At 49.7% G+C, this 20,333-nt stretch overlaps 1 protein-coding gene and 1 pseudogene across 8 annotated transcripts in view; one reads left to right on the top strand and one right to left on the bottom strand.

Moving 5' to 3' along the window:
- Positions 1 to 20,333, top strand: part of ELFN1 (extracellular leucine rich repeat and fibronectin type III domain containing 1) — an 81,078-nt gene that overhangs the window by 21,176 nt on the left and 39,569 nt on the right. The gene's annotated exons all lie outside the window — the stretch shown is intronic.
- Positions 3,647 to 18,465, bottom strand: LOC100404709 (uncharacterized; annotated as a pseudogene).

Below are 20,333 nucleotides of genomic sequence, written 5' to 3'. Positions count from 1 at the left end.
CTTCTCTCCTCCAGGGGAATCTCTCAACTGCATAGGACTGTAAAATTGTCCCAAAATAGAAAAATTAATTCTAAAGAAATAAACTAATGCCAATGAAAATGGATGGTATATTTTAATAAAAGGGGTAAGATCAACTAGATTAGTATACCTGGGAAGAACTGAAACTTGATCCCTACCTCACACCATAGATTAAAAAATTAATTCCAGGTGGATTAAAGGTCCAACTGTCAAATGTAAAACAATATTTTAAAAGTCTTTGTTGACATTTGATGTTGTCAGTCTTTTTAAATTTTGCATTACTAGTGAACACCATTTCATATGTATATTGGCCATTTGGATATTTGGATGACATTTTTGTGACATATCTATATAAAAGTCTTATTTTTTTTCTTTTATGTGTTTATTTTTTGTATAGAGACAGGGTCTCACAATGTTGCCCAGACTGGGCCCAAACTTCTTGGCTCAAGTAATCCTCCCACCTCAGCATCTCACATAGCTGAGACTACAGACATATGCCACCATGCCTAGCTAATTTTTTTTTTTTTTTTAAGAGACAGAGCCTCCCTTTGTTGCCCAGGCTAGTCTCAAACTCCTGGACTTAAGCAATCCTCCTGCCTGCCTCAGCCTTCCAAAATGCTGGGATTACAGATGTGAGCCACTGCACTCAGCCCCATTTTCTATTGAGTTGCTTTCTTTATCTTATACATTTGCAGGAATTGTTTATGTATCTATTAATTCTTAATTTTTTGATTATATATGTTGCAAATATCTTCTCATTCAATTGCTGGCCATTTCACTCTTCCAGTCATGTATTTTAATGAGAAGAAGTTCTTCATTTTAATGTTATTCAAGTTCTCCTTCATGGTTAGCACTTTCTGTTAGCTTATAAAGAATTTTTTTGTCACCTTAAGTTCTTGACGATGCTCTTCTATGTAACCTTCTAGGAGCTTTATTGTTTTACATTTGACATTTAGACCTTTAATACGCCCAATTTTTTATCTATGATGTGAGGTGTAAGGATCAAGTGTCAGTTCTTCCCACATATACTAATCCAGTTGACTTTATTCCTTTTATTAAAGAATACCATCCATTTTCAATGACATTATTTTATTTCCTTAAAATTAAATTTTTTATTTAGAGAAAATTGTACAGTCCCATGCAATTGTGAGAAATAATATAGAGCAATCCCATGTACCCTTTATCCAGTTTCCCCCAGTGGCAACATCTTGGAAAATTATAGTACAATGTCACAACCAGGATATTGAAAGTAATACAGTCCAGATACAGAAAAATCCCAACCCATAAATATTTCTCTTGTTGCCCTTTTATAGCCACACCCCTTCCCTCACCCCTATCCCATCTCTGACCCCTGGTCACCACTAATCTGTTCTCCATTTCTATAATTTTGTCTTTTCAAGTATAGATGCTCCTCAATTTATAATAGAGTTACATCCTGATAAACACATCACAAGTCAATAATATCATGTTACAAATGCATTTAATACCCCAATAAACCCCTCATAAAGTCAAACAATTATAAATCAAAGCATCATCATAAGTGAGGGACTGTCAGTCTGCTGTGTAAATGGAATCACACAGTATGTAACATTCTGGGATTGCATTTGTTTTCCCCTTATCAATAGTTTATTCTTTTCTAAAATTGAGTAGTGACATTTCTTAACCTGGGCCTGCCTACACAGCATACTGTATATAGTGTGTATACACGTGTGCATGCTCATGCATCTGTGTGTTTCCATGAGTGTGGAAGTGTAATTTCAGCATTGCACAGGCTTGTAGCCACTATTCCAGTCATCTAATGTGTCTGAGGGCTGAGAGCTCAGATGGATAAGTGAGGGGAACAAAAGATGAAGTGAGATGCTGGGAGGAACACAGATTCCTGTCTCAGTCCCCAAGCCACTGGTTGCTAAGGAACCATGAATACATTTCTGGGATTGCAGACTGACCCTGTTCCCCTGGGATCTGCAGAAGGCTCAGTTGGGCAGGCCTGTTTCCACCTTCACTGGGGGCTGGGTCCGGTGCACTACGGACCCTTGAGATGCTGTGGAATTGGTGGCAAGGGAAAAGCATATCCTATCTCCTAATTTTTAATCATGTAGTTGAATCTTGTAACCACATTATCCATTTACAGCCCCTTGAGCCAGCCAACTTCCCTGGCATGGCCCAGTTTAAAGCCTTTGCAGTCATGTGTCCATTACAGGTGGTGAGTGCTACACTGAGATGAGTGTCTTCCCCAGGTTCACACTGTCCTGAAGCAAGGCCAGGGGGGAGTCCTCTGGTTCCTTAGCTTTTGGTTGTCTCCATGAGACCTAGAGTGGTAACAGGAGCTCTTCCCCAAGCAGTCAGGGATCTGAGGAAATGCAGTGATAGAATGGGAACCTCTTGAGCCCTCTGGACACCTGGCATCCTGGACAGGGCATTAGGAATTGGGGACTAGGACTCTAGCCCTGTCAAAGAACTGGCACATTCCCTTCTTGACATATGCATCATTAGATGGAGGGGTGGATAGATGTATAGATGGATGGATTGATGGCTGGCTGGCTGGCTGGATGATGAATGGATGGATGTAGACATGGGTGGAAGGATGGGTGGGTGGAAGGATGGGTGGGTGGATGGATGAGCAAGTGGATGGATGGATGAGTGGGTGGATGGATGGATGGATAAATGGATAGGTGGGTAGATGGATGGGTGGGTGATTGGATGGATGGATGAATAGTGAATGGATAGACCGATGATGGGTGAATGGATGGATGAAGGATGAATGGATGGGTGTGGATGGGAAGATTGGTGAATGAGTGGGTGGATAGGTGGATAGATGGATGAATGGATGGATGGATTGTTGGTAGGTGGATGCTAGAAGGATACATGGATGATGAATTGATGGGTAGGTGGGTGATGGATGAATAGATGGGTGGATGGATGGGTGGATGATGGGTGAATGGATGTATGAAGGATGAATGCATGGATGAATGGATAGATGGGTGAGTGGGTGGGTGGATAGATGGATGGATGGATGGATTGGTGGTTGGGTGGATGCTAGAACGATACATGTATGATGAATGGATAGATGAATGGGTGGGTGGGTAATGGATAAATGGATGGGTGGATGAATGGATGGATTGATGAATGAGTGAATGGATGGATGGATGGATGGATTGATGGGTAGATTGGTGAGTGGGTGGGTGGATAGGTTGATGGATGTATGGATGGATTGGTGGGTGGGTAGGGATGCTGAAGGACGTATGGATGATGAATGGATGGGTGAGTGTGAATGGATGAATGGATAGGTGAATAGATGGGTGGGCGGATGAGTGGATGGATGGATGAATGGGTGAATGGATGGATCAAGGATGAATGGATGGGTTGATGGGTGAATGGATGGGTGGATAGGTAGATGAATGGATGATGGATTGGTGGGTGGGTAGATGCTGAAGGATATATTAATAATGGATGGATGGGTGTGTGTGTGTGTGTGTGAATGGATAGGTGGATGGATGGATGGTGGATGAATGGATGGATGGATGAATGGGTGACTGGATGAATGGATGGGTGGATGAGTGAGTGGATGGATGACGGACTGGTGGGTGGGTGGATGCTGATGTATATATGAATGATGAATGGATGGATGGGTGGGTGTGTGAATGGATGAATGGATAGGTAGATGGATGGATGGGCAGATGAATGGATGGATGGATGAATGGGTGAATGGATGGATGAAGGGTGAATGGATTGGTGGATGGGTGAGTGGGTGAGTGGAGAGGTGGATGGATGCGTGGATTGGTAGGTAGGTGGGTGGATGCTAGAAGGGTATATGAATGATGAATGGATGAATAGATGCCTGAATGAGGGAGGATGTAGACCAATGATGATGGAAGTAGATAATGAATGAATGGATGATGAATACAGAGACCTACAGGGACTGGAAAAAGTCAATGTCAGTATGGACAGGAGCTTGGAAGAAATGGGAGTGTAGAATCCCCCAGGTAAAGGACTGATTTCACCAGATGGCAAATGGAGACTCTAAAGCCCTGAGAAGTGGCTTGTCCAACCCCAGGGCGTCAGAGAGCAGTAGAGCTGGGACCCAAACCTAGCCTTGCCTAAGTCCAGAACCAGGTTTCCTCAAACCACTTCATATCTGCAGACAGTGAAGGGTGATTCACGATGCCTCTGGGATGTCGGCAGTGATCCCAGCAGATAGGATGTCCGTTTGCACCCTTGGAGGCTGATGCAGGGGGTCGGGGTGTCAGGGCTCTGGGGTCTCCACCCATGGCTGCTCCTACTGTTAACAAGTATTGATTGAGCACCAGCTGTTTTTGGTGCTAGATATTAGGCCCTGTGCTGGACCGTGAGAGATTCGGTCGGGTAAGCACTCTGGTCCCTGATGTTGGGGGACTTATGGCCCCCCGTCAGCTTCTTCAGCTGTAAAATGGGCAAGGGGTTAGAATCGACACCTCTGAAGACTGTGTTCGGCTGGAATTCCTAGCTTCACTGGCCTGCTCCTGCGGCCCAGACCAGACTCACTGCTGGCTCTGCGTTGCATAAGCTGGCCACTGGGTAGGTATCTGTTGGTATTGGTGGGCAGTGATAGCCGAGGGTGTCGTGGAGATCCACGTGGACCATGGCTTCCCTGTGCAACTGTCTCAGCCCCACACCCATCACATCACCAGGCTGTGTCTAAAGGCTGGGCCAGGGAGCCCAGGAAATGTTTAACTTTGAAAAATGGACCTTCACAGCTCATTAGGCCTCAGCGGTGCCTCAGGCAGTGTGGGGAAAAGGGAGACGCCAGGGCATGGAATCGCTGAGGTATTTAAAGGCCGATTCTGCATTCCTGACTAGCAGTGTCTGCCTGCCAAGGCCGGCAATACCAAGCTCCAGGCTGGGCTGGCACAGCGGTGCTCATGTGCCCAGGATGGCAATGGTGGCTGGCGGGGGAGTGCCGGGCGTGAGGGACTCTCAATGCCATGACCCTCCTGGCATCTGCTCTCTTCTGCCTCCGTGACCTTGGAGGAGACACTTTTTGCCACTGGGCCTCAGTTTCTCCACTTGTACTGTGGTCTGGTGTGCCAAGCAGCACTTCTGTATTTGGAAGCAGAAGCTGGTTGTGAACTGCACAGATCTGTCTGGCCTGCCCTGCCAAGGCCGGATTGCCAGAGGATTCCATTAGTGCCGATGGTTCCGTTAGTACCAACAGTAACTGCAGGGACGGGCTTGGCTGTGCTGTGGAGCCTGGGCTGAGAGCTGCTCCCTCTGGCTGTCCAGGTCCACTCAGGGCTCACTGCAGTGTAGGGTGCACCTGTCTCCCAAGCTTAGACAGGGAGAGCATTGCAACAGACAGGGTAGAGACGGGCTGGGAGCTTGGGGAGCTTGAATTGGGGATGCCTCTGTGTGGCGCTGGGGAAGAGATGGCAAAGAAAGATCAGGGCTGATCAGCAGAGCTAGGACTGCTGCAGCGCTGTTAACATGGAAAATTGTCTTCATTCATGTACGTGACATGCAGAGGCATAAACAGGGCATGCCTGGGGCCAGTGGTCCACCTGTGACTGTGCCTGCCCCTGGCTGAGTGGAGCGGGGAGGGAGATTCTCAAGGCCCTCCTGGGGCCCCCTCCCCACAACCTCACCAGCTCCCTGACTCTCTGCTCTGTGACCTAGGGTCAGTTACTTTCCGTTTCTGAACTTCTATTAATATTTCCTTCATTGGAAACTAGGGATGTTTCCTTAATCCTCGGTCTGAGGATTGTAGAATCAAAGGAGAGAAAGTGAAAGAACGCCCGGTGGGGGCCAGATGAGATTCTGCTTCTTTCTGTGTGCCCTGCAGGGAATGGCAGGAACCTCACAGGGCCAGCCTGGGCCTGTGCCGTGCTCTGCAGTGTGCCAGCTGGGCTATTACTCTCTCAGCCTCAGTTTCATTGTCTGTACAATGGGTGCAGGTCAGCCTCTCCCTGTGAACAAGGCTGTGAGGATTCAGCCCCAGCTGGGGCAGCCCATCCTTCGCCCTCCTTGAGGGGTGCAGGCCTGCAGGAAGTGACTGCTCACGCAGGCTCATAGACCAAATGCTGGGCTTCTTCCTGGATTCCGCTGGCTTCCTGGCAGTGGGCAGTGCAGGGCCTGGAGACATTCATGGCAGTGTGGACACCTTCAGAGTCCAGCAGACCTGGGATAAGGGCGAGGGGATGTGCTGGCTGGGGAAGGAAACACCCATCGGGGCAGCCTCAGAAAGTGCCTGATTCTGAGAGCCTGGGCAGACATGTACACATACGTGACCTGGGCTTGGACTGCCAGTGTGCCTGGGCTGGTGCACACACATACTGGAGCGCCCGGGTAGGTGTGTACATATATGTGTACACATAGGTGACATGGGCTCGGACTGCCCGTTGCGCCCAGGCAGGTGCATGCTCCAGGGACAGAGTGTATGGTGTGTGGTATGGGGGGTAACAGCTTCCTGGTGCGGGAACACATACACCCATGTGGACGTAGCCTTGCTGGGTGTGTGCACAGCTGCAGGGAGGGTCCGTGTGCCTTGCTGTGTGGACACCTCTGGTGGTGCCCAGCCCATGTGTGACAGGGAGGTGAGCACTGACACAAGTGTGCATGTCCTCTGTGTGTCCCCAGACAGCTGTGCTCACCACAGTCACCCCACCCGCTTGTCCCCATGGCAACCCCAGAGCTGGTGTCTGGGAGACTCTAATCAGTGCTGACGGACATGGGGTGCAGGGCATGTGGGATGGGGCTCCCCAGGGACGGCTGGGCCCATTGGGGTTCCTGGGCAGAGGCTCCAGCAGGAGTGAGAGTGCTTCCTCCTCTCCAGCCTGTGCCACCCCCTCCTGCGTGCCAGCCATGGGGACAGCACTCGGGAACCCCCTGACTGGCTGCGATTCCTGCAGGGTGATTGGAGCAGTGCAGCCCTGTCTGGCCTGGCTGTGCGCCCACGCTTAGAGCTGAACAGCCCTCAGGGCCACAGACTCAGCAGGCAGCCCCCAGTCTGAGCTACTGGTCTCACTTCCTAGAAAGAGAAATGGAGGCTTGAAGCAGCTCCAGCCAGGGGTCCCCACCCAGCCCAGGGAGACCCAGGCCCCTCACACTCTAGCATGCCCAGCTCCACCTGGAAGGAGGCAGGGAGTCCCCAGGTCCCAGGCTTGGGGGGCTGGTGACAGGCAGGGCTGGGGAATGCCATCGCCTTAAACCCATGCCAGTCTCCCTGCTGGCCGTTTTCCTGCCTCCCTTTGCTATTTTGCTGGTTATCAAAGACCTTTGCTGTGAGACCCAGGCCAGCCCAGCCCAGTGCCTCTCCATCCTCCTGTGAAGTCATCTGCTCGGTTGGCAGGGTTCCCATGGCAACGGCAGTGATGTCACAAAGCGCTGGAGGAGGCTGGCTGGAGGGAGGAGTGGGGTGAGGCTCCAGGAAGGGATTCCTGGCTCCTCCCAGGCCTTCTAGAAAGATAGAGCTCTGGTCCATCAGTTGCCCAACAGGCTGGGGCTTGTGCCCCTAGAAGCAGATCCTAGGGGTACCCTCCACCTCCCCAAGACAGGAAACCCCTCCTTCAAGGAGTCAGCTCCCCCAGCACCCAGACACCCACCTGCCCAGATGGAGAGGCCCTTGCAGGAGTGAGGGTATGAGACGGGAGGCCCTGATACCAAGATGTCACCATCGGCATGCTGCGTGGCTGCCGTTTGCCAAACTTAGACTGGCTCTGAGGGCTGCTGGCCATGCACCTCCCAGGGTGCATTCGAGACCACCTGTCAGCTGCCCCTGCACTCTACTTTTTTTTTTTTTTTTTTAATCTCCGCTGAACTGTTAAAGAAACTGTCCATTAGACACAAGTGGGGGACTCTGAGAGTCTCCCTGACCCTGGCTGCCGACAGCAGCCCTGTGCCTGACTGGGACAACTTCCAGCTCCCTGCCCTCCCTGTTGAGTGACGCAGAGGGGCATTGTGCACAGTGCCTGTCCCCCTCGCTTCAAGTTAGGCTGCAGATGGCTCCAGATGCCCATGGCCGTGCCAGGCAGCAGACGTGGGAAACAGACACATAGGGGGACCTGCCCCATGGCTCCAGAGCTCATGTGCAGCCTGCTGGGGCTGTCAGGATTCTGCCTCTCTGCCATGAAAGCCACCAGGACCCTGCTCCCGCCTGAGGACCCTAGTGGGCCAGGTGTGTGACTGGCCTCCCAGCCCTTCCCAGCACCAGCTGCGTCCTCCTCCCCCAGGGCTGTACTTCAGGGCTCAGGCGTCCACGTCGAGGGCACTCCCTGAAGGGCAGGAGCAGGGCCATTGGCACAGGCCTGGGCGAGTCTTGCTGGGAGGCTGGAGCAGACAGCCTCTTGAGCCCATGAACCCCACTTTGAAAACTGTGCAGCCAGGTGTGGTGGCTCATGCCTGTAATGCCAGCACTTTAGGAGGCTGAGGCGGGCAGATCACTTGAGGTCAGGAGTTCAAGACCAGCCTGGCCAACATGGCAAAATCCCGTCTCTGCTAAAAAATACAAAAATTAGCCAGGTGTCATGGTGGGTGTCTGTAATCCCAGCTACTTGGGAGGCTGAGGCAGGGAGAATTATTTGAACCTGGGAGGCAGAGGTTGCAGTGAGCTGACATTGCACCACTGCACTCCAGCCTGGGCAAGAGAGTGAGACACTGTCTTAAAAAAAAGGGAAGCGTACTGATTTGATTTCACCAACTCCCATTCATTCATTCACAACCATTCACTCAGCCTCCTGCTCTCATCTGCCTCCAGTCAGGGCTTCAAGCCAGAGATGCTGGACACACTGCAGCCCACGGCACTGCCCTTAAGGAGCTGAGGGTCCAGTGGGGTGACTTAAGCGAAACAATGGGTTGACAGGAAATGGCCATGGGCAATGCACTAGCAGGGACTGGGCAGCCCCTTTCAGTGGGGCAGGCTGGGAGGCTTCTCGGAGGAGGTGAGGTAGAGATGGTTCACCCAGGCTGGGGTCCAAGGCCCAGCGCCCCTCACTGGCTTTGAGACCTTGGACTGGGTTGACCCTGCCCACCTGTCCCCATACAGCCGAGGCCAGCCTGGTATGCAGCACGTGTTAGGGCTGGGGTTCCCAGCTTCCCACTGGCCTTGGGACCCCAGAGGCTGTTTTCTCATCCACGCACCCAGGAGTACAATTGGGAAAATCAGTATTTGCCAAGTTTACAACAACTCCTGTGTGATCTCAGGCCCTTCTCTAGGGAGGCCTCCACTTCCTGCCCCCACCCCTCCTTCCAGGACTGTCTCTGGTTTCACTCTGCTCTGGGCTGCCTGCCCGTGAACACGTTAAGGCATGTATCATCATTCAGCAAGTTCACCTGAATGGATTTTTAAAAATATTTCATTGGCTGGGCATGGTGGCTCAAGCCTGTAATCCCAGCACTTTGAGAGGCCAAGGTGGGTGGATCACGAGGTCAAGAGATCGAGACCATCATGGCCAACATGGAGAAACCCAGCTCTACTAAGAGTACAAAAAATGAGCTGGGTGTGGTGGTGTAATCCCAGCTACTTGGGAGGCTGAAGCAGGAGAATCACTTGAACCTGGGAGGAGGTTGCAGTGAGCCGAGATCACGCCATTGCACTCCAGCATGGATGACAGAGTGAGACTCTGTCTCAAAAAAAAAATAATAATTGTAATTTATTTTAGAGATAGGGTCTCTCTCTGTCGCCCAGGCCAGAGTGCAGTGGTGCAATCACAGCTCACTGCAGCCTTGAACTCCTGGCTTCAAGCGATTCTCCCACCCCAGCATCCAGGTGTGGGAAGAAAGGAGAGACAGGTAGGGCAGTGGGGCTGGGGCCAGGCCTGGGCTTCCTGCAGAGCCAGCTGGCGGAGGGGCAGGTGCTGACTAAGGCAGCGGGCTTGGAGAAGACCCTGGACTTTCTTTCCTGTTTCTAATAAGTATTTCCAAATGTGCCTGACATAACAGTTACTGTCTCTCCTAGACTTTCTGCGTCCCTCTAGATGTCTTTGTTTTAATATGATGTCAACATTTAAACATCTCGCCAAATTTTTAGCCAATTAGATTCCAAGGGAACCTCGCCTTCATTTCAGGCAAACAAGCAAATTTCAAGCCTCATTTTCTATTTCTAATAAGCACTTATCAAATTTACAGCTCTTATATACAATTCGTCAGGTTAATGCCTTCGGAATATTCCTGCCTCCCTTTCATGGCAATTTTCTTCTCCTGCTTTGCACCCTCGGCGCGCTCTCTGACTTTGCTAAGCAAATTAGCACATCAGCTTCCTGTTGGGTGAGGAATGGCTGGACCACAGCAATGAGAGGAAGAGGATGGGGTGAGGGGGCCCGGCCACCCTTAGCAGCCGCAGTGAGGTTTTTTTATAACATAGAAAACATTGTGCCATCCTGAATCACAAAGTCCTAATTAAACACGAATCCTTTTCTTAAGGGCTGGCATTTAAATATACGTAATAGCACATTATTTCTCTTTTTAATTTCAAAAGCAATGTAAATGTGTAAACACTAAAGAAAACTAGGAAAATGCTAAAAACAGGAGATGTAAGCTCTGGCTCCACCATGCAAGAGAAGCTCGTCAGCATTTTCCAGCTTTTCCTGCTGGTCTTTTTTCTTCTCTTGAGGACTGGTGTTTGTTTCAGGGTTTGTATCACCCTTAAAAGAAACTTAAAAATCTGAGACGTAAGTTACATAAAGTTCCCAAATCCTCATTGTGCACAGAGTAATGAATTTTCACAAGCACCCCAGGCCAGAAACAGAACAAAACCAGCCCTCCTGCCCCAGAAGACTCCTCAGATATCTCCAGGCCATCTCTTCCCACCTCAGGGTAAATGCTACCCGGGCTCCTTCCAGTGGAGCTGAATTTTACCTGTTTTTTTGGATGTTGTATAAATGGAACCATTTCTTATGGAACTTCGTGTCTGGCTGCTTCTGCACATTTCTTTTCTTTTCTTTCTTTCTTTCTTTTTTTTTTTTTTTTTTTTTTTGAGACAGAGTCTCGCTCTGTCACCCAGGCTGGAGTGCAGTGGCCCCATCTCGGCTCACTGCAACCTCCACCTCCGGGGTTCAAGCAATTCTCCTGCCTCAGCCTCCCAAGTAGCTGGGATTACAGGTACCTGCCACCATGTCAGGCTAATTTTTGTATTGTTAGTAGAGATGGGGTTTCACCATGTTGGCCAGGATGGTCTCAAACTCCCAACCTCAGGCAGTCCGCCCACCTCAGCCTCCCAAAGTGCTGGGATTACAGGCATGAGCCACCATGCCTGACCGCTTCTGTACATTTCACCTACAAAATCCATTCATCCTTGTTACATGTAAAGGTGGTTCCTTCCTCTTCATTGCTGTATAGTATTCCCATGTAAGGCTGTACCTCAGTTAATGGATTCCTTCTCTGCTGATGGGCATTCAGGTTGTTTCTAGTTTGGGCTACTCTGGGTACCGTGAGTAGGATGCTCTTCGCAGTACCTGTGTTTTGTGGAGACATGTCGATATCTCTGTCCATCTTGGGAATGGACTTGTTGGGTCTGATCATTCACTGACCTTCAGTAGTTTCCAAGTTGTGGCTGGGTGCAGTGGCTCATACCCATAATCCCATCACTTTGGGAGGCCAAGGTGGGCAGATTGCTTGAGCCCAGGAGTTTGAAACAAGCCTGGACAACATAGTGAGACCCTGTCTCTAAATTTTTTTTTTAATTAGCCAGGGGTAGTGGGACATACCTGTGGGCCCAGCTACCCAGGAGGCTGAGGTGGGAGGATCACCTGAGCCCTGGGAGGTCCAGGCTGCAGTGAACTATGATTGAAATTCAGGGTTTGTTTTGTTTTGTTTTTGTTGTTTATTTTTTGAGATGGAGTCTTGCTCTGTTGACCAGGATCAAGTGCAGTGATGCTATCTCGTCTCATTGAAACCTCCCCCTCCCAGGTTCAAGCGATTCTCCTGCCTTAGCCTCCCTAGTAGCTGGGATTACAGGCGTATGCCACCACGCCTGGCTAAATTTTGTATTTTTGGTAGAGACAGTTTCACTATGTTGGCCAGGCTGGTCTTGAACTCTAGCCTCAGGTGATCTGCCCACCCTGGTCTCCCAAAGTGCTGGGATTACAGGCATGAGCCACCGCACCTGGCCTAGTCATTCTCCTCTTATTGAAAACTTTGGTGATGTCCTTTTATTTTCCTTCTCTATCAAGCAGCAATGGAAATCTTTGACTGTACATGGTTTTCTCTCTGGGATTCTCTCCTTCTGATAGGTTCTCAGGAGTGGGGCTGCTGGGTGAAAGGCATGCCATGGTGTAGACCATGAGTTGGAACAAACCATCTCTACAGCAGGGTGCAAACATCATGTCTGAGCCAGGGAAAGCATAAATGTTGTGTGAACCTTATGTGACTGCATCCGTGTAACCACAGTTGAGGTGAAGACCTAGAACATTGGCAGCCCTCAGAGACTTCTGGCACATTCTTTCCTGATCCCAGTGTTCTGTCATTCCTGATTGTAGCAACAGGCATTTCAGGACAATTGATTCTGGGTTTGCCCGTTTCTGAACTTCTATAAATGAAATCATTGCATACTTCTTCCATCTGTTGGAATCAGATGCTTGGTGCCGCACAGAAAATCAGCACTGAGGCAAAGGATCTCTCAGCAAGGCAATCTCTACTTCCTGTGGAAAGAGTACCCTCACCAGCAGTCTTGCCACATGAGTAACAAACAAAGGAAAAGCAGACATATTTATTCCTTCCACATTTAGGGTTGTCCTTACTGCTGTGTCTAATCTCCTGTTGGTTAGAGCCAGACCTCACAATCTAAACCTGAATATGATTGGCTGATAACATAAAACTTTCTTGAATAGGTAAGAGCAATGGAGAATAAAAAGGAAGTCCAAATAAGGAAGGGGCATAGGCTGCGAGCTGGGACATGCCTGTGAGCACGTCCAGCATAGGTATCTTGGTTGAAGCATAAGGACATAGAATGTACTACGTGCCTGTGAGCATGTCTAACAGCTGCATCAGATAGGGCTTAACAGAGCTACTAGCAAAAAGCAAGAAGATTTTGAAGAAAGTTAGTCTTTTAAAGAAACTATTATTTCTAATATTTATTATTATTATTCTTTAACAAGAAAGGAAACTTTTCTACTTCCCACATTCTCTTCTGACCTTGTTCTTCTGTTCAACACCATGGGGGGAGACACACCCATTCATTGTGCCTGGTGCTGGTTTATTCTCATCACTGAAAAGTGTTTCATTGTAAGAGGGAATCAAGGGTCTTTTCCAGTTTGGGGCAGTGATGCACTCCCTTGCATATCTCCTGCTTCACATACGTGGGGCCCTTTCTGAGGTTTACACCCCAGAGAACAGTTGCGGGTCTCAGATATACACCGCTTCATGCCAGCTGTTTCCCAAAGTGGTGGTGAGGGTTCGAGACCTCAGAACAGTAGACAAGAGTTCCCGTTGTTCCACATCCTCCTTCCCCAGCACCAGATCCCATGAGACGCTTGAAGCCTCTGGCAGGTGTGTCCTGGTATCTTACAACACTTTCATTTGAATTTCCCTGACGAGTAATGAAGTTGAGCATGGGCTTTTTGGCCGTGTGGATGTCCTCACTTGTGAAATGCCTTTTTAAGATCTCTACTCATTCTATGACTGAGGTGTCGGTTTTCCTTATTAATTCATAAGAGGTGTTTATAGATTCTGAATGAGATCACATTCTCTCAGAAGATAACTATCTTGTGGCTTGTGTTTTCATACTTATGGTGTGCGTGCATGCGTGCGTGCGTGCATGTGTATTTTAGAGACAGAATCTTGCTCTGTTGCCCAGGCTGGAATGCAGTGGTTGGATCATGACTCACTGCACCCTTGACCTCCTTGGCTCAAGTGATCCTCCCACCTCAGCCTCTAGAGTAGCTGGGACTACAGGTACACTCAATCATGCCTGGTTAATTTTTTTAAACATTTTTTTTGTAGACATAGTGTCTTATTATGTTGCCCAGCCTAGCTTTTCATAGTATATTTTTAAGCGTGGAAATTCTTTATTTTTTTGTAGTAACACTTAGCAGTATATCTTGCATGAGTGGGAAGAAATTCTTCCCTGTCTCTAGGTCATCAATATACTTTTTCTGGTAGAGTGCAGTAGCTCATGCCTATAATCCCAGCAGTTTGGGAGGCTGAAGTGGGAGAACTGCTTGAGCCCAGGAGTTCAAGACCAGCCTGGGCAACATAGCAAGACCCCTTCTTTACAAAAAAATTAATGAGGCATGATTTTGCATGCCTGTAGTCCTAGCTACTTGGGAGGCTGGGGTGGGAGGATCATCTGAGGCTGAGAAGTTTGAGGCTACAGTGAGCTGTGATTATGCCACTGCATTCCACCCTGCAAAACAGAGTGAGACCCTGTCTCAATACACAAATATGTATTTGTATTTTATATACATATTTTATCTACTTTGTCTTTCAAAATGTATAGTTCTTTCCCGTTTAGGTCTGTAATCAGCCTGGAGTTGACATTGTATGTGAGGTGAGGCAGGTGTTCAATTTTATTTTTTCCAGTATACATTCAATTTATTGAAAAGTTATGCCTCCTTTCTCATATTAAGGGCTGTTTCATGGGTCAGTTTCTGCATTTTTCTGTTTGTTCCATGGTCTTATGTGTCTAATCTTATACTAATAACAATATCTCAGTCTCAGTCGCCACAGCTTTATAATTATCATTATTGACAGAAGAAGACCCTCCCTCACTCCACCTTGTTCTTTTTATTTAGGGACATTCTTGTCATTTTATTTCTTCCATATACATTTTAGAATTAGCTTGTCAAGTTCCACAAAAAGAAAAAAGAAATGGACTGTGATTTTGATTGAGATTCCCTTGAATGTATAAATCAATTTGGAAAGTGTTGACTTTTCATAAATATTCATTTTCTATTCATTACAGATGTATAGAAATTCAGTTTATATTTGTATATGAATTTTATGCTAATGTTTTATTAATGTTGGTAATATATACATTCTTTTGGACTTTTTATATACATAATCACATTGTCAGTAACTAGCTAGTGCTTCATTTCTTTCTTTCTGAATCTTATAATTGTTCTTTTTCTTGCATTATTGCAATGGCTGCAATTACTAGTACTGTGCTGAATCAAAGTGATGGCAGCAAGTATCCTTGTGTTTCTCTTGATTGCAAAGGAAAGTTTTAATTGCTCCATGGTCTGATGTGCTGTAAATTACACACATGGTAAGACTTTGATATGTGTTGCCAAGTGACTTTCCAAAAGAATTGTTCCAGTTTCACCACAACCGTGCCAGCACTGCAGTACACTGGAATTTATTTTTAGTTTAGTGTTTTTGTTTTTTTAGATCATGTCCTTTTGATGAGCCCATGGTGTCTCATTGTATTTTCCAAAAATCTGTATTCCCTGATTATACAGGAGGTTGTGCATTGGGCCATATGTCTCCTAACCACGTGTGTTTTCTGTTTTGTGTTTGTTCCTTTACCCATTTGTTTATATGCTGTTGATGTTTCCCTAATCATTTTGAATGAGTTCTTTACATAATGAAGATAGTTATCATTTGTCTGTCACATTCACCACAAATATTTTCCCCTCTCTGCTATATAGCTTTGGGTTACTTTTTATTTAAAAAATATATATATAGCTTTGGGTTACTTCTTCTTATTTTTATTTGGTCAAATCTGCCTCCTTTTTCTTTTAAAATTTATTCTCTTCTTTCTGAGCTTAGATAGCCTGTCTCCCTCCTGAGAACTGATAAGTATTGAATTCTGTTTTCATCCAGCTATTTTATGGCTTAATATTTCATATTTAACTGTTTACCCCGTCTGGAATTTGTGGGGCTGTGGGGTGTGAAGTGAGGAGTTAATTGCTGCTTGCAGTTTACCAGGGGATGGGGCCTCATTTGCACTTCCAAGTCTCTGGGCTCAGCTTCCTCCTTCGGTGCTGAGCGGGGGAGATTAAAGGAAGCAGGGAGGTGGCATCTTGTGCAGCCGGAGCTGGGACTGATTGTGGAGCCCTAATTACCACAGGGACAGTCCTGCTTGCAGGCTCTGCCTGAGTTTCAATCCAAAGCGAAGAACTCTAGGCCAGTTTGGCCACATCCAGTGTTTCCTTGGGGAGGTCTTGTCATGTGTTTGAGACTCAGTTTCCCAGTCTGTGAAATGAGGGTCCTGAGGACACCTGTCCTATAAGCGCCATCACTGAGACTGTGTGCGCTGGGGGGTTTGTCCTGCAAAAAGCAAGGGGTCGGGCAGGCTCAGTACAAATCCCAGCTCTTCTGTATGACCTTGGGCAAGAGGTGTCACTGCTGTGTGCCTCAGTTTCCCTATCTGTAAACAGGGATAATAAAGCTGGAGCTTCCTCCTCCTCCTCCTGGAGCTAGGGGAGGATTCTGCAAGACAGCCTGCGGGAGGGACTGGTGTTTGCAGCAGGTGCACAGCCCTGTTGTTCTTGTTAGGACTGCCATTCAGGAGAGCAGAGCCTGCCAGCTGAGAGTGGGCTGCTGGGTGGGGCTACTCCCCTTTCCCAGCGCCGATGGGGGCCTGGACTCTTCCTCTACTCACCCCAAAACTGGGCTGTGGGGAGTGGGTACCCAAAGACTTGGTCTCTTGTTTCCTAACCCAGATGAAAGGACCAGAGTTGCCTGGAGAACCTACAATACAGGCACACATGCATTCACACATTCACATGCATGCACACACACACGCATACATGCATACACACACACGTGCATGCACATACGCATGCACACACAACACACATATATGCACACATGTATGCACCCATGCCACACATACGCATGCACACAGTTGCACACACATGCCCGCACAGTTGTATGCACACATGATTCACACATGCGCACACACACTTGTGTGCATACATGCACACACAGGCACATATGCATGCGCACACGTGCTCACACACAGCCAGACCTTCCGTAAACATAGTTATACACAGTCAGACCCATGTGTGTCAGTGGGTCTGGGCTCCTCCCCACTCCAGGAGGCTCCACCTGCAGCAATACTGGGAGGGGGTCGGCTTGGGTTCCTGAGTGTGGCCTGGGGTGTGCAGTCAGCTCGCCCACTGCCCTTGCTTGTTGAGTCCCGTCTCCCTCACTCTGAGACCCCACATCACATCACCCCTGCAAAGGCAGTGCCAGGCCTGGACACCCCTCCCCAGCCAGGTGCCTGGCACCCAGTGGGCAGCAGGCACTTGAGTGGGAAGGTCCCCTGCCCACTGAGGGCCTGCTGTATGCTGGGCTGTGGGCTGGTCAGGTCCTGCACCGATGGTCAGCCTTGTCCACCGAGGCTCAAGGTCAGCTTGTACCCTCATGGAGAGCTCCTGGCTGGGGAAGAGGTCAGCCCTGCCTGTCCCCACACTGAGGATGGGCCCTGAACGGAGGAGCAAGAGCCTGGGTGGGTCTGCAAGAGCCTCCTAGGGTGGGGGGCACACAAGTGCAGAGGCCGAGGTGGGGGCCTGCTGCGGGGGGGAGGGCATGTTGGAGAACAGAGGGGCACCCGGTGGCCAGAGGGCAGAGCTCACAGGGAGGTGCAGCCCAACCCAGAGGCTGCACATCACAGGGGGCACCCACAGGGCCCAGGAGTGGGCAGCAAGGAGGTGCGGGGTGGCAGGGACCCTGGGCGGGGCGGCACAGCTGTGCGGGAGGCTGGGCTGCTGGCATCAGCAGGCGCCCCTCCTCCCCACCTCGCTAAACAATCATCGCACAAAATATGCAAATGGTATAATTACTGTTATTTGTTTTGCTGATATAAGTGTTTGAAATGCAAATGTCAAGTTTGGGCGCCTTCATTTTTCCAACCCTCTCACCCGGACATTTGCAAGTTGATGAGTTGGAGGAGGAGCTCCCCCCAACTGCCAGGGTGCCAGAGGAGTGAGTTCGGTTCAGCAGCCGCCACCGCCTGCCCAAAGGCACTGCTGGGCCCACCCCTTCCAACGGCACACAGTGGACACCTCAGAAGGGAGGCCTCACAGCCATGTGATCGGCCCCTTAGAGCCTCAGTTTACCTTAGCCTCTGAGGACTGCTGTGTCTCTCTGGGCCCCTGCCTTTTTTGCCTCACGGCAATTCAGTGGATGGCTTTGGGCCTCGGTTTCCATCCAGAACATCCTGCACAGTTTCTTTGCCCATGTGTAAAGTAGAGCCTTGGCGTCCCGGGATGGTCTTCAGGGAGGGCTGATGAAGCCCTGAATATCACAGACAAAACCACCTGTGTATTTTTCGGGGCAGGTTCCTAGCTTTGACCCCTCCAGTCCAGTGGTCTCCGAGGCTCCCTGGCCTGTGGTTCCTGACAAGACTGAGCTGTAAGCCTGCATCCTGACAAAGGGATGGTCACCATCATCCTCATTCTACAGTGGTACACAGTGAGGCACAGCATTTCAGGGGCTTGTCAAGGTCACGGCAGCCTTGACCTTGGTGATGCTGCTCAGCTGCCAGCATAGCCTACCTCTGGGCTCCTCCTCGGAGCCACCGAGGACCACATGCATGGGCGGGAGCCATCACCTCCTCAAAACCCAGCAGCCCCACATCCTCCAAGTCCCACTGTACACTGCTGCCACCCACACCACCCTGAATCTCCATGACATGCAAATCTGGGCGTGCCCCACCATGACCCACCTTCCCAGTGCAGCCCCTGGGCCAGCAGCTGCTGCGTATCAGATCACCAGTGACCCCATGAATCTTTGATCAATGCTGGCTGCTTAGAAGCATGGATTTCTAGCAGCAATACAAAGGCCTCCATGAATTCGTCTAATCACCTTCACTCCTATAAAGCACACAGCCCCAGAGAGACCCCCCCATCCAGGCCTGGCTGGCTTCTAGAGGGTGGATGAGCGGGTCCCTGCATCCTGCCTTGTGTTCAGCCCCTCAGGCACCTTGCGTTGGCAGATGCCAGGGAGGATGTTGGGTTAAAGCTCAGGCTGTGTCGGGGTGTGTTGGATGCCTGGGCCTGGATGTGGCTGAGTGGGCCTTTGTGGAGAGTGATGAGTGTGCATGCCTCTGTGTGCAATGCACATGTGAGTTCATGTGTATATATATATATATGCACATGTGCAACACGTGTGTACGTTTACATATGTGTGTGTGCGCGTGTACACTCATTCTGCTGGTGATGCTAAGGGAGAGTGAAAGCCCAGGGCAGGTACCCTGACCTGCACACTGTGCCCAGCACACACGTGCTGTGTGAGAACACACAGAGCCCGCTCCATGTCCTTATGAGCTCCCACTCTGGACCTCTGCTCATAAGGACACGGTGGTTCCACAAGGCCTGGCTGTTCCTCCTTTGGATGGCTTTGCTGGAAAGTCCAAGAGTAGTTGGAAATCTGCGTCCTGGCCTGACCCCTCCACGTGACTGCAGGCTGGCCGCACCCACCTGTCTCCTAGTCTGTAACATGGAGCGCTTTGCAGAGCTGGGCTGGGTATACAGTGGGCACTTCACAAGCATGCATTCCTGCCTCTCCCCTGGGGCTTCGCCAGAGGCGGCTGGACAAACACCCTGTACCACCACATCTGCCCTCCCAGCGCAGGAAGTGGGGCAACCCTAGGGCTGATGGGTGCCCTGGGAGGGGCCTCGAGCAGGACCAAGCAAAGGAAGTGGGCATAGGTTGAGTAAGACAGCAGGGGGACCCACAGGGCAAAGGCCTGGGGCAGAGAGGATGTGGACCTGGAATCCTCCTCCTATTTTATTTCAGTTACCTTTTGGAGCACAGGTTCAGCCTAATTAGCATATTCAAATACACACCATTATTATTTCAATTAGTGGTTAAGTAATTATCTCTAACTGATGAGCATCCCCTCACTTCCCCATGTATTTTTTGGTTATTTACATCCGCTTCTAACCCACAATTTTAGTTAATTACATGCCACTCACTCATCTGTGTGCGTGCACACACACGCGCGCGCGCACACACACACACACTCTTCTGCCAGCAACAGGTTCCTGCTCGCCTTCTAGCACTCGCTCTGGTCCTGGAGCTGTGGGGGCAGGGTATGGGTAGACAGACCAGGGGGCCCCTCCTGGTCCCCACAAGGGTCTTCTGAGGCTCCCTCAGCCTCCAGGGGCACAGGTGGGGCAGAACCCAACACGGTCCCTGCAACCTCCACACCAAGCCCTTTGCACCCAGAACCGCGTTTGTCCTGCAGATGCCACCTGCTCTGGTCCCTGCACCCCACAGTGCTTCCCCTCCTGCCCTCGAGGTGCAAAGGTGTCCTTCATGGAGCTGGGCTCTGCACCACACCCCGGCTGTGCAACCCTGGCAGGACAGCCTCCCTTCTCAGCCTCAGTTTCCCTGTCTGCAAAATGGGGATAAGTTGCCGTATTGTGGTGAAGGAAGCAAGTGTGCTGGTGAGATGAGAT

This window comes from Callithrix jacchus, chromosome 2, assembly GCF_049354715.1.
Source record: "Callithrix jacchus isolate 240 chromosome 2, calJac240_pri, whole genome shotgun sequence".
In the NCBI taxonomy this organism is placed as follows: Eukaryota; Metazoa; Chordata; class Mammalia; order Primates; family Cebidae; genus Callithrix; species Callithrix jacchus.
This window is presented reverse-complemented; position numbering and strand designations above follow the sequence as displayed.